This window comes from Neopsephotus bourkii, unplaced genomic scaffold (assembly GCF_033783945.1).
Source record: "Neopsephotus bourkii isolate Nb327-2 ecotype Australia unplaced genomic scaffold, CSIRO-AGI_Nbou_v1 NB_1765, whole genome shotgun sequence".
In the NCBI taxonomy this organism is placed as follows: Eukaryota; Metazoa; Chordata; class Aves; order Psittaciformes; family Psittacidae; genus Neopsephotus; species Neopsephotus bourkii.
The window spans coordinates 191,880-208,300 of NW_026902239.1; the positions used below are offsets into that span (position 1 = coordinate 191,880).

General features: G+C 43.6%; 1 long non-coding RNA gene across 1 annotated transcript; it reads left to right on the forward strand.

Annotated features, from left to right (window-relative positions):
• Positions 1 to 7,259: 7,259 nt before the first annotated feature.
• Positions 7,260 to 15,868, forward strand: LOC133225687 (uncharacterized). The gene is made up of 3 exons (XR_009729237.1): positions 7,260 to 7,524; positions 14,785 to 14,991; positions 15,792 to 15,868. It is a non-coding gene; the product is annotated as an uncharacterized LOC133225687 (long non-coding RNA).
• Positions 15,869 to 16,421: the final 553 nt, after the last annotated feature.

The window sequence follows — 16,421 nt, forward strand, 5'->3', positions numbered from 1 at the left end:
ATGCCAGGATGCTGGAAAGGACTTCCAAGAAGAGAAATAAACCTTGATTAGACAAGGAATGTGACAAGGTATACATATATGTATGGTTTCAGCTGGGATAGAGGTAGATTTTCTTCTCAGTAGCTGGTACAGTGCTGTGTTTTGAATTTAGGATAAGAATAACTTTGATAACACACCGATGTTTTAGTTGTTGCTGAGCAGTGGTCAAGGACTTTACAGCTTCTCATACTGCCCTGCCAGCGAGTAGGCTGGGGGACAAAAGAAGCTGGGAGGAGACACAGCCAGAACAGCTGATCCCAACTGACCAAAGGATATTCCATACTGTAAGACATCATGCTCAGTATATAAATGGGGGGGAAAGCTGGGCGGGGGCTGCTGCTCGGGAACTGGCTGGGCATCAGTTGGCAAGTGGTGAGCAACTGCATTGTTCATCTACTATTTTTATTATTATTATTTCCCCTTCCTTTTCTGTCCTATAAACTGCCTTTATCTCAACCCATGAATTTTACTTCTTTTTCCAATTCTCTTCCTCATGTCACTGGGGAGGGGGAGTGAGCAAATGGCTGTGTGCTGTCTACCTGCTACCACAACACAAGGGAAAGCAACAACTGCCTAGAAATATATGAAAGGTGAACAGAGAGAATGGACAGGAATTTCTCAGGTGCTAACATGGAGTGATACAGCTAAATGTAATGAGATGGAACTCAAGAACATTTGGACAAAGTATCACACAACTTCTCAGAAAACAACATGATTCAGTCGAGCAGGTGATTTTCAAACAGAGAATGAAAAGTCCCATCAAACAAAGCATTTGAAACTTGAGAGGGTAAAACAATCAAAAGCAAACTGTAGTGACCAATTGTGCATTTGCAGGAAGTTAGACTACTTGGTCTAAGAGGTAATTCCCTGATTCTGTCTGCCCCAATATTCAGCCCCAGTAGTGGGTTTGCTCTGTTACTGGGTTCCTACACCCAGTGATATTTTTTCAAGGGAATGCATACCACATATACTTCAGTCCTGGTACAAAGTATACTGGAGAGTTAAAGCTAACTGACTGCATAAATTGACTATTTAAAATACTCAAAAACAAGCAGATGCGTGACCTGCTTTCATAAACAAAAAAAAAAGTACTTTTCCAGCAGACATGGGGTTTTAGCAACATGATCCTTCAGTGTAAAGTATTTTGGATATTTGAAGGAAAATGTGATTATTTGTTTTTTCATGTCTACTATCTTTCCATTTCCACATTTTCTGTACTTTAGCATCTTTATTTGTTCTCATGTCGTACACTGGAACTTGCCTAGTTACAGTAGAGGTCTACTCAAAGTGAAAAAGGAAGCTTTTAATGCTGAAGTGCACTGTAATGCTCCAAGACCCTGGTGTTAAAAGTAAAAGGGGAAAGAAAGACTGAAAGTAGTATGTAAGTTAAGAAATACATAGATAAAATTTTCCTTTTATAGAAAAAAATGTGATCTTATCAATACAGTGATCTCTGTGTGTGCACCTGTATTTACATGTACATACCTTACCAAGTTTCCCAATTTTATGCCACCTAGATAAGTCCCTTTTTATGAATATCTGCCTTGGTCTTTACAAAAACTGTTTCCACATTCTTCCAAAGAGAACAAAGAGGTGAAAGGTTTTTCAAAGTTTTCCTGTCCTTCTCAGTTCCCCTAGGGGTTGTTGGAGAGCTGAGGAAGGAGGAAAGCTTACTGAGAAGAAAGCTCCCGGTTTTACTGTAATAAAAGGTGGCAATCTTATCATGTATAGATGCTCAAATGGTGTATAGACAAAGGACATTTGCAGTGAAGATTGCCATAGGCAAAACAGCAGATCTAATAAAAAGCTCTACACACATGGATGTAGCGAGCCGGTGGGAAAGCACTCACAGCACAGAACCTGGACTTGCTCTTCTGTCTCTCCACGGCTACATCACTGGAGCGCAGAAGCCAGAACCCTTGGTATTTTGGACAGAGAGGAGCCTAGCCATTGCACTAACTCTGATTGTGTCACAGAAAGCTGTTAATATAATAGCAGTTTTACTTCTTTTTTTTTTCTCCTGTTTTTATTTTTGTCCTGAATGGGAGCACATGCAGGTAGCTACCTCACATCAACAGTCAGTGGAATGAGGTGGTGTTTGTATGGCAAGCGCTATAAAAATAGTTCTGTTGTACAAAACAAATTACAGACCAAACGCATATGTAAAAAAAAAAAAACCACCAAAACAATTAACCTTTAGAAGAACACTCATTTTCAAAACTGCCAGACATATGAATTGATATGTGTCCTCAGGCTCTCAAAGATTACTGAAAGTCAGGACACAAACCAAGAGAAGTAAAGCATTCTCAAGCCAAAGCTACTGCAGGGTTCCTCCTTCGCCCCACTGTGAGTAATGTGCTAACCTAGGTGTCCCAGAATAGTTATTACACAATCTGTGTGCTCCATGCTCTGAGAACAATGACTGAGAACAATGAAGCACAGCTAAATGTGCTAAGGTACTGTGGCAGACACACCTCAGCGTTTTTTCTGTTAGTTTTTGTTAATTTGCCTGGAGGAGGAGGGTGTTTTTATCTAGCAACACAGGCACTGTAAACCATACTCTTTTCTGTAACTGTCAGAAAACAGTCTGTAAGTCAACGCACAGGGGGGGTTTTTTTGGTGGTTGGAGTTTTTTCTGTATGCCTCTGCCTCATGCCCTTGCCTGCCTTGTCTGTTTAGACTAAATTCTTCCGGTGGCAGGACACAGTATCACAGTTTTCGCAGTGCCAAGCACAGCAGGACCCAGTTTTTACTGGCCCATGTGAACTGCTATGAAGCAACAAGCAAATAATAATAATAACTTACCACACATCACTGTTGCAGATCCTTGCAGAAACCAAGGGCCAGACACTCCAAGCAGATAAGCTGGCAGGAGGAAACCTGCACTGCCGGCCTCTGACTGAGTAGGTGATAGTATTTGATTGCAGACACCTCTCCTCCCAGTGTCCTCATTCTTAACATGCAACATAAAATGCATCCCTGGGCACAGACAGCAAAACTAACCCACCAGATCCGCCTCAGTTCAACACAGCAGTAACTCCCTGCTCCTCCAGCCCTTACAGCCCCTCCAGGTGTTAGCATGAAGAGTTGTGCTGTCTGCCTGGTGCAAGACAAGCAACAGGATGTTTAATGGTCTATGCTCCTGTTTGAGCCAGACATAAGCTGAAACTCTCTCTCTCCACATGCAACTTGGATATCTGGCAAGCCTCAGCGAGACACGTTTTCCTCTTGGCCTCCTTTCTTTATTTCTAGGCCCAGTGCTCACACTGAAGGGAGCAGAAGAGGGGAGGGGGAAGGAGGAGAAACAATGGAGGGGCACACCAAACAAAGAGCTGTAACTTGCAGAGACCCAAGGAAACCATAGGGAAATGAAGATACATTCTCAGAAAATATAAAACCTGAAGAAATGTTCTTGTATGCAGCATAAAAACAGATTTGGAAGGGGTGACAGAGACTGACTAGCACTCAGTATCACATCATCTGAGGCAGGGAAGAGATATCAGGCAGGGGGCTGGGAAGCAGCAACCAGCTGCCCCATATGGTCAGCTCTTGGTAGGCAATTTGATTTTCATTTTCTCCGCTCATTGTGTTCATCCCTGTGGTATCTGGATGAAAAACAGTGGAGGAAATAATAGGACAGGCTTGCCCAGGGCATTTTTAAGGGCTTGAGAGCCATTCATTCATAGACCAAATGTAGACCAGGATGGAAGCAGGTAATCTGCTGACTGTTTGTTGTCGTATATGAAATGTTCCAGTGGTATTTCACAAGTATCCACATAAAAATTGAATAATTCACAACTTTCTTAGCATTCTCAGCAGATAGCTCAGCCTCCGCAGCCTCCCAGGACTCCACAGCTTCTAAGTACTAACGACTTAGCTCTACAAATATATGTAAGCACACAAGTCTATGCAGGTTCCGGGTGTAATTGTGGTCTATCCCAAAAATGGTTTGAGGCAGTGAAGAGTAAGGTAAGGTGTGGGAAAGATCCCGTGATTGTACCTGTTCTGAGAATAAAAGGAGTTCTTCATTCTCCTAGGCTATTAATCTGGTACCTTCCATGAGCACAAACCTGGAAGAGCTAATTTAGATACATGACCTTCCGTTGTCTTCCATGTGTTTGCAGGATAATAAGTGACAATGGCGGCGCAGTACATCTATTGCAGTTTGTCTTGCAGAAACAAGATAATTTATTATTGTTGACATCATCATTTTAAAATAATTGAATTACATCTAATAGAAGAAATCCTCATACAGTTACAAAACAGTCATCCTCAAGTTGTCCTGCTATCTAACACTGCCTTTCCACCAGTTTTCTCCAAAGACTGCCAAAATAAAGATTAATTAATATATATGGACAAACAATTAAAAATCCAATGAAAAAAAAAATTTCAGCCCCAAAAGCAGGGCTGTTAGGACCTTTTTGGTGTGTCCTGTCAGACACAAAAGAAAGGACATCATACAAACTCACTGATACAACACACATATCTCTCAATGCCAAGCCTGGCTCTGATACCTATGTTTCATTCCTCTAGAGAAAAAAAACTATTTTACAATGACCAAATCTCACAGTGGTGTAAATAAATAATTTAAATGGAGGGAAATTATTGTATTTATCGGAACACACAAAGATGTGCCCCAAAACTTTTTTGTTTAAATAAACATTGGACAAAAACTATAAGGCTAGAAAAAAGTTATTCCTTTTTCTTATTCATGATGGAAATCATCACTGCTACTGTAATTCAGCTGCTGATAAGGATGTTCAAAAACCACATGGTGAGACAACATAGCCTACATTTACCTGGGAGTCAGGAGACCTCCACAGCCTTAAACAAACCATCCATGCACCTTCCCACTCTGTCTCACCATTTGAAAAGCTGCCTGTCAATGAGTACCTGCACGAAGCTGGTACTGTGGTTCATACCCTGCATGGGACCTTGTAGATGCTACTGTAACACAATTAACAGCAACAGTTCTGAATTAAGCTGGAGAAGTCTTTAGCAGCAGCTAGGGTGAGCCCTTCCAGAAGGCAACAACAGAACGAATGGTAACTCAATGAGAAACTTGAACTGATAGGAAGGTTTCCCATTTGGATAAAAACTTGACAACCCTGGACCAGCAATGCCCCCTTTCTATGATGACAGCCAATATATACTCCTCCCAGGAACGTTCAGCCTTCCAGGTGGTGGCTCTCCTCCCTACTCTTCAACTGCAATCCCCACTTTTGTGTGTGCATGTGTACAGGAGCACAAGCATAGAGGAGAGGCCAGATTTTATTGTAATGTGCGGGGCGGGTGATTCAAGTCTTTGTGTAGGAAGTTGAGTCACCTCCTTCTTAGCAAAAAAATGTTCAACACCATTGTAATTCCCTCTTTGTCACGTAAAGTCCAGCAATGTATGCAGAAACTTCCAGCTCCGTATTTCCTAAACAGTGAAAGCGTGCATGGAAAGTTTAGCTTTAAAAACGTGTGACTGCAACAAAACAGGTTTGCCCCTTCGTGTCGGGTATCATGAATCCCTGTGGCTCGGCGGCAAGGAAGGAAAACCGGGAGGGGGGGAGTGTTTGCTTTTGCGGAGGGGGGCGAGTGTTTTGGGCTTATTTAGTAACGCGCTAGTAAACAGCTCAGGCAGAGAAATGCAGCGCAGTAAGAAACTGTGTCACCCTTTGGAGCATACTGCTTTAAATTTGCGCGCTGTAGCTTGAAGCGTTGCACAAACTCTTGGTCTGCTGACTGCCTCCCTGGAACACAAACACACCGGTGATTGGGAAAGCTGTTTTCCAGCTTGCCCTCCCTCCTTTCTGCCGGGCTGCTTTTGGTGTTTATTTATTTTTAAACAAGTCTTGTGCATGAAAAAAAAAAGAAGAAAAAAAAAAAAGAAAAAGAAACCGAACCCCAACCACACAGCATTTTTAATCAACACCTATCTCCTTCCAGGACCCTATGATCCTCTATTGATTCCCTTTAAAACGCTTTTCTTTTTCTTTGCCCCCTCTGCTGATCGAATTTCAGATCAGCCAGGATATGCAACTAACCTTCCGGCACAACTGAACCCAACTGACTCACGGAGATCAAAAGGCTTGATGCATTCATTAAAGCGTAGCACAGCCCAGGCAGGATCTTTAACGCAAGCTCTCCCTTTGCATTGCAATTAACGTGGGGGAGAGGAATTCTTTATTTTTATTTTTTGCAAACGTTCTTGCTTTTGATTTTCAGGCTGGGGAGGGGGGGCGGGGGCAGGAGCGGTGGGAGGGAATGAGAACAAAAGAGAGATCTTTTTACCCGAGGATGACGTCAGTTTGATTCTACTGACAACTACTGATGCACGTGGAGCAGTCGCGGGCAGATCCCCCTCCCACCCCCTCTCTCCCTCCCTTGCTCCCTCCCTCCCGCATGGCACGTCTCTGGGATACAGTATACGCCGACAGCCCACGGGCCGAACCACAGGACCCTTCCAGCTCCGGGCGCCCTCGCCCGGGCCATCAGCTGCCCGGGGCCTCGCAGAAGGCGAGCAGCGGAGGGAGGGGGCGGAACAGCCCAGGGGCAGGGAGAGGGGACAAGGCTCCAGCCAAAGAATGTTGTTCGTTACCGCGGCCTCCGCGGGGACGCGGACACAGAAAATAGTCCCCGTGCCCCGGACCCCGCGGGGCTCCCGCTGCCCCACTCAGGGCCCCGCCAGCCCCAGGGACTGGGGGTCAGCGCTGCCTCGGCCTGCCGTGAGGGGCGGGCTGTGACCGTTGGGCCTCCGGTCGGCCCGCCTCCCGCGGCCGCGCCGCGGCCTGCAGCGGGGAGAGCGGCCCCGCCGGCGAGGGGCCCGGCTGCGCGCAAAACCCGGTCTGGACCCTCCCGGAGCGCGGCACCTCGCCGGGGCGCGTAGGAGGGCGCTCACCGCGGGCTTCCGCGGTGCTGTGAGGGGAAGGTGGAGGTGTCCGTGGGGAAGCACGCTCCGTCCCGCGGCCCGCCTGCCACCTCAGAAAGTCACGGCTGAGTCAGGGCTGCAGCTTCTCCCTCTCAGCCCCTCATGGGGCTCCTCGTTCTCTCACCGGCAGGAATCCTTCGCTCCCCTCACCTGCCTGTGTTCAGCACCCCCGAGTTAGGAACGCTTTCTAGGTTCAGAACTAATTGCCAGGAAGGTTTAAAAGTGAACAGAGGAATCTCCATTTTGTGCTCTGTAAGGAATCTGAACAGACTGTCCATGGGCAGGCTGAGCCTTGCTGGCTTGAGGACTGCTGTGTACCAAAGGACCGAGGTCCCCCATTGCACAGCCCCCTTCAGATACTATCCCACAGACCTTCTCTTGGGACTGGGAGGTGAGGCAGTGCCTGCCGTTTTAAGCCTTGAGGTCCTTTCCAAAAATACATGCAAGTGTTCTCCTAAATGCTGTGAAACTGGCCCGAGCCTGTGAGGATTTGGGATTGTGCACAAACCAGCCTGTCTGTCTTGATGGAGCCAAGGAGATCTGTACACATTCTGCGTGCAGGGTTTCAGGTGAGCCAGCCAAAAGCTGTTCATCAGTAATCACCACTACCACTCAAATCTGTGTCTCTCCAGTTTAGAGACAAAGATGCCATGCGGGACAGTGTCAAAGAGTTTGCATAGATCCACATAGGTTGCATCAGTCACTGTTCCTTTATTCACCAATGCCATAACCCTGTTGTAAAAGGCCATCAAATTTGGCAGGCACAATTTACCTTTAGTGAAGCCATGTTGGCTGTCAGGAATCACGTCCTTAATGTCCATGTGCCTTAGCATAGTCTCCACTAGGACCTAGTCCATGATCCTGCCAAGCACTGCAGTGAGACTGAGCAGCCTATGGGTCCCCAGGTCTTCCTTTTTACCCTTTTTAAAAATGGGTTTTCCTTTTCCAGTGAGTGGGAACTTCACCAGACTTCTAGGACTTCTCAAATATGATGGATAATGGCTTGGCAACTTCATCTGCCAGTTCCCTCAGGACCTGCGCATGCATCTCAGCATGTCCCATGGACTTGTGCACCTTCAGGTTCTTTAGAAGGTCTCAAACCTGATTTCCTGTAGTGGGTGGCTCTTCATTCTCCCAGTCCTGCCCATGCTTTCTGTGATTCAGGCTTTGTGGTCGGAGCACTTGCTGGCGAAGATGAGACAAGAAAGTCACTGAGTACCTCAGCCTTCTCCTTATCCTAGGTAACCAGGTCACCCATTTCCTTACAGAGAAGGGCCCACATTTCCCCTAGGCTTCCTTTTATCCCCAGTGTACCTATAAAATCTTATCTGTATGTCCTTGGTATCCCTGTCCAGATTTAATTGTCAGGGCTTTAGCATTCCTAGCCTGATCCCTGGCTGCTCAGAAGGCCTCCTGGCCTTCTAGCCTGACTTCCTCTTTGTTGGGATGTATCACTCCTGATCTTGAAGGAAGTGATTCCTGAATATTAATTAGCTTTCTTGAGCCCCTCTTTCTTCCAGGGCTATATCCCATGGTACTCTACCAAGCGGATCCCACAAGAGGCCAAAGTCTGCTCTCCTGAAGTCCAGGTAGTGAGTTTGCTGCGCCCTCTCCTCACTGTCCTAAGGATCTCAGACTCCACCATTTTGTGGTCACTGCAGCCAAGGCTGCTCTTGAGCTTCATATTCCCCACTCTCCCCTCCTTGTTGGTAAGGATAGGGTCCAACATGGCCCCTGTCCTCATTGATTCCTCTATCACTTGGAGAATGAAGTTATTATCAATGCATTCCAGGAACCTCTTGGATTGCTTCTGCACTGCTGTGTTTACCCTCCAACACATACAGGGGTGGTTGAAGTTCCCCATGAGGACCAGGGTCTGTGAACCTATCTGTCTATAGGCCATACCTATCTGTCTATAGAGGACCTCATCCCTCAGTCTTCCATGTTTAGTAGCCTGTCAGAGGCCTCCACTGCAATATCCCTTGTCCTGGCCCATAAGCTCTGGGTTGGCTTCTCATCCATCTCTAGGCAGAGCTGTGCACACCCCAGCTGGCCACTAACATAAAGGGTGACACCCCTTCATTGTCTCCCTTGCCTGTCCTTCCTGAAGAGCCTATATCCTTCCATGTTACCCTTCCCTGAGCCATCTTTGCTTCTGTGCAATATGTCTTCCTTTACGTATTAAATTTCGTCCACTAATTGACAAGTACACATCTTACTTGGAGTTCTGCCCATTTTTTACATTGAGCATGTGGCTCTTTTTGAACAAGGTGTAGCTGCAATTTGCACTGGTGTGCAGTTTTCACTCATTTCATAAATGAACTTCTTGTAATATCGTGTTGTCAGCTCTCGTGATTTTTTTGTGATGCTGATTTCTGTGGTAGAAATTCTTTTAAAGCTCCAGTTCCCCAAGTCAAGGAAGAATTTTGGCTTTCATCTGAAAGGAAAAAAGTCTGTTTCTGGTCCTTTTATTTGCAGCAGAAACTTACATTATGTTCTGTAGCAGCTCTGGAACCAAAAAGAGAAGAAACATAAATGTATTATTATGACCATCATTGGTACTGTTTTATTTTAGTTCTCTCGACACTTGCATCCCTGATTCTTTATAGCCTGGCCATACTTAATATGAGACAGGGATAAATGGATTTGTGCAGCTTACGCAAGCCCTTACTTCTCTGCTTGGAGGTCTCAAATATATTTTAAGTTGAGATAAATAATTGTTATTACTTACTGTTTACACTATTTACACTTACAGCTGTGACACACACAGGCATGCAGAGTTTTGCTCTGCAAAATCAAGGTGTGTACCTATTCTTTGTTGCTTTGAGGGAGTGTAGTTCTGGTAGCTGAGTATATGATTCTGTCTGGATTATTACTTTTCTGTAAAAATAACTCATTTATGATTTTTACATGTTAGTAACTCAGTAGAAAGCTGTGTTGTGCTAGGACAGGGGCCATTTTCTCTAGCTGTGTGTAGCTTTTCACAGTTTGACATGGGAGAGAGCTTCAGGAGTTTTTAGCTCTATTTTTTTCTCAGATATTTCCATGCAGAATTTACAAGTGGAACAGATGTTTGCAGAGGTTTACTTTGTCTTATCTTAGTTCTCCATAATTGACAAGTAGCCTGTTACATCTTTCCATACCTAATAAGCAAGATTTCCCTCACTGTTTTTTTACCATGACAGCATTCATCCATGTCTTAACAGTTTTGACTCCTCACCTTGTCACAGGCAGGGTAACAATCCCCACCTGCACACACACACTCATGCACATGCTCTTCACCTTTCAGAAGATACTTGCCATGTGGTTTCAGAGGAAGGGCTATTCTTTCTCAAGAGGCTGCATTGTCAGTGTCACAGTTTGGGGTACCCTTCCATTGACTGCCTGAATCTCTCTGCAGTTATATTCCTGTTTCCTATTCCCTTGTGCCCCTAATTTGGCTGGTTGAAACATACACCTCATCACCACTCCAAGTTTTATGGCAGAACCAGAAGAAGGGGTAGGTTCACTCCATCGCAACCATGGCAACACTTTCCAAAGATGCAGCCTACAGTCCCTGTGAGTCTTCCAGTTTTCCATGGCAGCTTTGTTTCTCAGAAGCTTACGTCGACCCCAGGAATAACCATGTTGCAAAATGCCTAAATTGCTATTTGGTAAAATACATCCTTACCATGTACAAAAACGGGTGAGCTTTCAACTTCCTTTAAGAACTGAGCAAAAAGGAAAGGTGAGGAGGGTTCATGTAGCTTCTGTTTCAGAAAGACCCTGTCCTATTAAATCAGCCAGATTTTTTAAAGCCAAATCTCAGTTGTGTTCTCACTCATTGTTAAAGCAGCACAGAAAAAGATCCTCCTTTGTCTTTATGCTACCTGTTTCCTGAAGATAGTTGATTCCTCTGAGGCTTTACACTTGGACACCTATTGACCTAGGGAGTTCAGAGGCAAATATTTTAGTTTGCTGTCCTATTCTTCTAAATCATTTTAAATTCAGGCAGCTCCCTAATTTTAAGAATGTTAAAGTTGTCTTTCTGTGCTTTAATAGGGCTTGTTAAGTCATGCATTAATACAAGAAATGCCAAGAGTTTGAAATAATGCATACAGAAGGGTGGACTAAAACATCATAAGCCAGAAATTATTTTGTGGAAGACAATGATGGAGAATGAAACCAAACTTTTAATGGAACCTTATAGCCTGTAGTATCAAAGTCAAGAGAAGAGCTCCCACAGCCTACAGTAGCAGTGGATGTGGACACTGATATCTGCGATCAGTCTGCAGCCTGAAATAACACTGGATTCAGCAGTAGTATGTTTTTTACAATGCCTGTATAGATACTCATTTCCCAAATTTGAGGTCTTGACCCATATTTCTATTCTGAGTTCTTTTGAGTTGAGCAATGAAAAGACATTAGACAGCCTTTCTTCTAATATGCATCATGCCTTTCTCATGCAGCACCAGCGCCATGCCATAGGTTTGTTCCACAGATACTACTGAGGTTTATCTGTCTTTTAACAAAGTTGTATCCACTGGAGTATTTCTTAATGGAAACATTTCTATCACAGTTAAGTCGGTAACAAGGTATTAAGTCGGTAACAAGTTATTAAGTCGGTAACAAGGTATTTGACACAGAGCCTAAATTTTGAGCTAAACATAGCAGGAACCCTTTAAGCTTACTTTATCTCACTTGTTACAAACTTCTGGAAAGATTTTGTCTCACTCAGAATTTGTAGATCACCAGTTAGTTCAAGCATGAGATGTCCTTCCAGCTGAAGAAGCCAATGCTGTTGCTGTCAAATTAACTGGGAGAACAGTTGTTCCATGTGCTCACACTGATTGTATGTGGGATATCTCATTACACTGGGGGCAGTTTTGTTGTTTTAAATTATAAAGTAGCTTAGTTTTATTACAGTGTCCAGATTCAACTCATTTGTCAACATGTTGCATTTCATTATCCTCATCAGCTCATTTATTTTTCCTGAGGGGGAAAAAACCTGAACCTCATTTTATTTTATAAAAGTCAGGATTCTTTCCAACTAGAATAACTTCTGTTTATCCAGTGCTGTGAAAGGTGCCCTTTCCACTGTACATGTATGTGCTGAAGAGCACATCTGCTACTCCAGTACTTTTTTCAGTAGCATCTTTTTGTCTAAGATGAAAAGGATCCACTCGTAAGTCCTGGACAGACAGACATGCTCCTAAAGGAGGAATTATGCTTTCAAGATATCCCCTAGAGCTGTATCCAGCCACAGCATACTGTAGATGTTACATTTTTTGTACACTGCAGCTTTGCTAATATTTGAATACATGCCATAATTCAGTGGGAGCATAAATAACTTCCACTTAGAAGATAGATGCTGTGGTAGCAGGCCAAATGGTAAGCCTTGTCAGAGCCTTTTTCACTGTGTCAACCATACAGCATAATATTATGCTCCTTATTTAAATCCTCCTTGCAGATGTCATACTGGGTTAATTGACAAGCAGCTGGATTTTATAATGTGTATAATACAAGCATCTATTGATACTTGTGATAGTGAGGATGTGCATGTAGTGATTGTGGGGTTACAACTCTCAGCGGTGGGAGATGACTAAGTCTGTGGGTCACAATATAAATTTAAGCTGCCAAGGGGGGTCAGCATTAATTTACATGCAAGTTTAGATTGATAATTCTTTATAGGTATGGAGCATTATTGGCTGTAAAAGAGTTGTCCTTGTACCTGAATTGTTTTAGAGCAGCAGAGCTTTATGCTGTGTTAACAGCATGCTGTTAAGAATCAGTACCAATGTAAACACAGAGAATGATAGGTTTATGTTGGCTGTTATATCATACAGTATTTCACAGTTCCTGAAATCATTTCATCTTCAACTAAGTTGCTTTGGCTTTGCCAGTCTGTCAGCAAAGACTGAGCAAAGTGCAGCACTGTAAATGAAATGAAACTCTGAGCTCTCCAGATAGTAAACGATGGCTCTTCTGTTGAGCTGGAATTCTGTAACAGCACTTACTAATTCCAGTTTATATAATACAAAGTCATTTGCCATTTCACTTTTTTCTCTGAAGTTCATCATTATATTGCTAAGCTTTCATATGAACTTATGCCATTCTAAGTCAGAGGGGGCAAAAAAAGGAGGGAAATAAACTGAGGAAAACAGGACAGACAAAGACTATAATGAGATGAGAATTAGGAAGGAGAAATAGGGGGCATCAGAAGAGCAAAAGATTATGGAAGGAAAGGAACAGTATATCATAGGAGAGGTGGGAACAAAACCAAGGGAGACATTACAAGTGTAGAACAAAATAGGGGAAATTAATATAGAAGATGAAAAAAAAAAAAGTAACAGCTTTCATTTCTTTCAGGAATTTTAGACTCATCACTAGCAATCCTACTTGCTGCGATTCACTCTGTTTGCCTCTTACCTCAGAAATACACCTCTGTATAATGAGTTTCCCCTTTCATTTTGGCACCTGGCTTGCTCTTGTATAGGACTAGGCCTCTAGAGGTCACTGAGGAGAATTGGTTTCTAATAAAGCTCCTCCATACCAGAGTTTAAAAGCTCTCCCACAATGTAGTGCACAATGAAAATTGACACCGCCAAATAGCTTTAGTTTCCTTCTTTCCTTTTGCTTTCCTTTTTTTTTTTTTTTTTTTTGATGTTATGCACTTTTTTGGGCATCTGCAGATCTGAGTTAAATTTTTCTGCTGAATATTGAGCATATAGCATGAAGAAGTAAGCTATAACCAAATATATATGCATATATGCGTGTGTGTATATACTTAAAAACTACAGTGACATAGCTTTTAGTAAGGTGGTTTGTTTCTAATCGTGTGAGAATAAGCAGATGTGAGATGCTTCCTCTATTATGAGCATTTATATGAGCTGTGTGGTCAGAGGTGCTTAGCAGTGAATTTGGCTCAGGGCAAGAGAACAACAGCAGTAATTTGAGGAGTGATTTACTCCTGTTAACACTTTTCAGAATTGGCAATAAAATCAGTTCAGTGCTCTTAAAATATGAAGGGCTGGATTTTAAGCAAAATATGGAAGATATATTATCAACCTGAAAAGCGGTCAGGTGAAAAACTGTTTAATACCTAAGAAAAAAGCCCATATATGTATTTCCAACAAGTGAACGATAATGAGAGGGCTGCTCCCTTTTCTTAGAAGTGATTAAGTTTTCTTTGCCTTTCTGGTTTGGCTGCTTTTAGGCTATTGCTTATGTAAAACAGAGCACCTCCTAAGCCCTCGTTTACTAAACAGAGTATCTGGCTTCTGATCTCATGCTACACAAGGAGGTAAATTGTATTCTGTGTGAGGAGCTTTACATGTGACCGTAATGGAAGGAGGACAAAGACACTCCTCCAGAAACAACAAAGACACTAGGTTTGAGATACTTAAAGTTGGAAAGTACAATTCAAACATGGAAACAATAAATCAGTTTTCGTTATACCCACAGGTATTTATTTTAGCAATTTTCATTTTGCTTTTCTCCTCTCTTAGCAAACCTGTGTGGCAGAGTTTATTTAACAGTGTAGGACAGTTCTGCTCTGAAGTGGTGGAATGCTTTTCTGAGGGATCAGCTTCCAAAGGTGACAGTCAGAGGGCACAGCAGGGATGCTGACTGCTTGCTCAGTCCTGAGTGTTCTCAGACAAGAGGGGATTCTCATAGCTGTGAGCAGTCAGTGATGAAGTGATGACCACATCCAGCTGTGCTATCACTAAGATAGGTTGCTCAGGTGCGTTGCTGTACCTCTGGTATGTGAGGGCATAGGGTGCATGGCATAGGACTTGAGGGGTATCCAGTCTTTCACGCACACTGATAAATTTGTACTTTGTTCCAAGGTGCGAGAATCTCGTCTTCAGTCTGCAGACCGACTCCATGCAAAAAGAATATGGCTTATTAGATGGTGGTATCCATTCAGTGATATGTCATGAAGTAGCAAATGCCAAAGTGTCTGTATACCTGTATATGGACAGAAGCAGTTCTTCTGCAATAGCCATCAGCTGAAAGGAGGAACCAGCTCAGTCCCAGGAAATACAGACAAAAATGTAAGTGCAATTTTTGCTTCTATAGACACAGATAGTTTATCTTGTCTGTCACATTAGAGCTGCTGAGAATAGCTCCAGGCAAAGTGTTCCAATACAGGAATGACTCCAAGGAGTTAGTGCACTGGCATTTGACCCATGCTGATGCATTGGAGTTAAAAGTGCAAGACCAAATGAGAGAAAATCCACAGACAGTAGCACATGAGACTGGACATACTGTTGAATTGTTGGACACAGTTATTTGAATTACGGTAAATTATTATCTATATATGCATGCAGACATGGGATTAGGACAGGAATGTCCAAGAATGAATGGAGGTAGAGATAAAATGAGAGCATGAATAATGGGGTATTCTGTTTTAGATCCCATGCTTTGGAGGTTGGCAAAGATCCCAACTCATTCCAGCCTAATATATACAGGGTCATCACCAAAACCATGTGCTAAGCACTACTGAATTACTGTGTGTTTGGCCAGCTGCGAGATGTGCAGAGCTCTGCCTACTTACTGAGGGCACAGGGACAGCAAGAGCTCTGGAGGAGCTGTAAGAGCCTCCCTTTGTTTACAGGTGGTAGAGGTTGTGTCATACACCTGGCATTTGCCTGGCAGCCATATAGAAAGTTTTAGGACTGTATGTCACAGCAGAGAAGTACCTCCTTCAAGAAGGAGTGCCTTGTATGATATTAGCCATTGGGATCTGCCAGAAACATGCTTAGCTTTGTCAGGGGGACTGGGTGGAGCAAAGGGAAAATCAGTAACTTTTATCAGAAATCATGAGGTAATTGCCTTTTCTCTCTGGAACCAGGCACACAAGTCTCTGGCAGCAATACCTGAGAAAGCTTTATAGTGAAAAAGCATTTGTGTTTCTTCCTGAAAACAAAATGGGGGGGTGGGGGGGGGGGGGGGAAATCAGTCAAAGATGCTTCTTCTGAGGAACTCTGTGCAAATTTGCTTCACAATTAGACACTTGGAAGGCACCTAACAGGGTTGTCTGGAACCCATTTAAGAGAAGGACAGGGGGCTGCCTATTCTGTCCATGGCTGAGGAGGGAACTGGGGCTCTTATCATGGGTGATTTGCAAACATCCAAAAGAGAGCCTTCCTTGTACTTTGGGGGCTGGAGGCCCAGTTCGTATTTGGTGTGGCGCTGTGTCACCCAGAATATATTCTTCCTAGAGAGTCGTGCCTGGTACCTACATTGTTTTCCTCATTCATCATACACCGGGCATGCATTAGTGACAGCACCATAGGAAATTGTATTCTTCATGCTAAATTGCATATATCTACCTGTCAGAAGCCTGCACGTTATCCCAGCAAGGGCCAAGGCTTGACTGCTTCTTAGTAGTCTGGTGCAGAATCGTACATTACACAACTACCCTGTGTTCAAATGAGCCAATACCTCAGACAGTAGCTGTTGCAAACCAGGATGGCAGCTG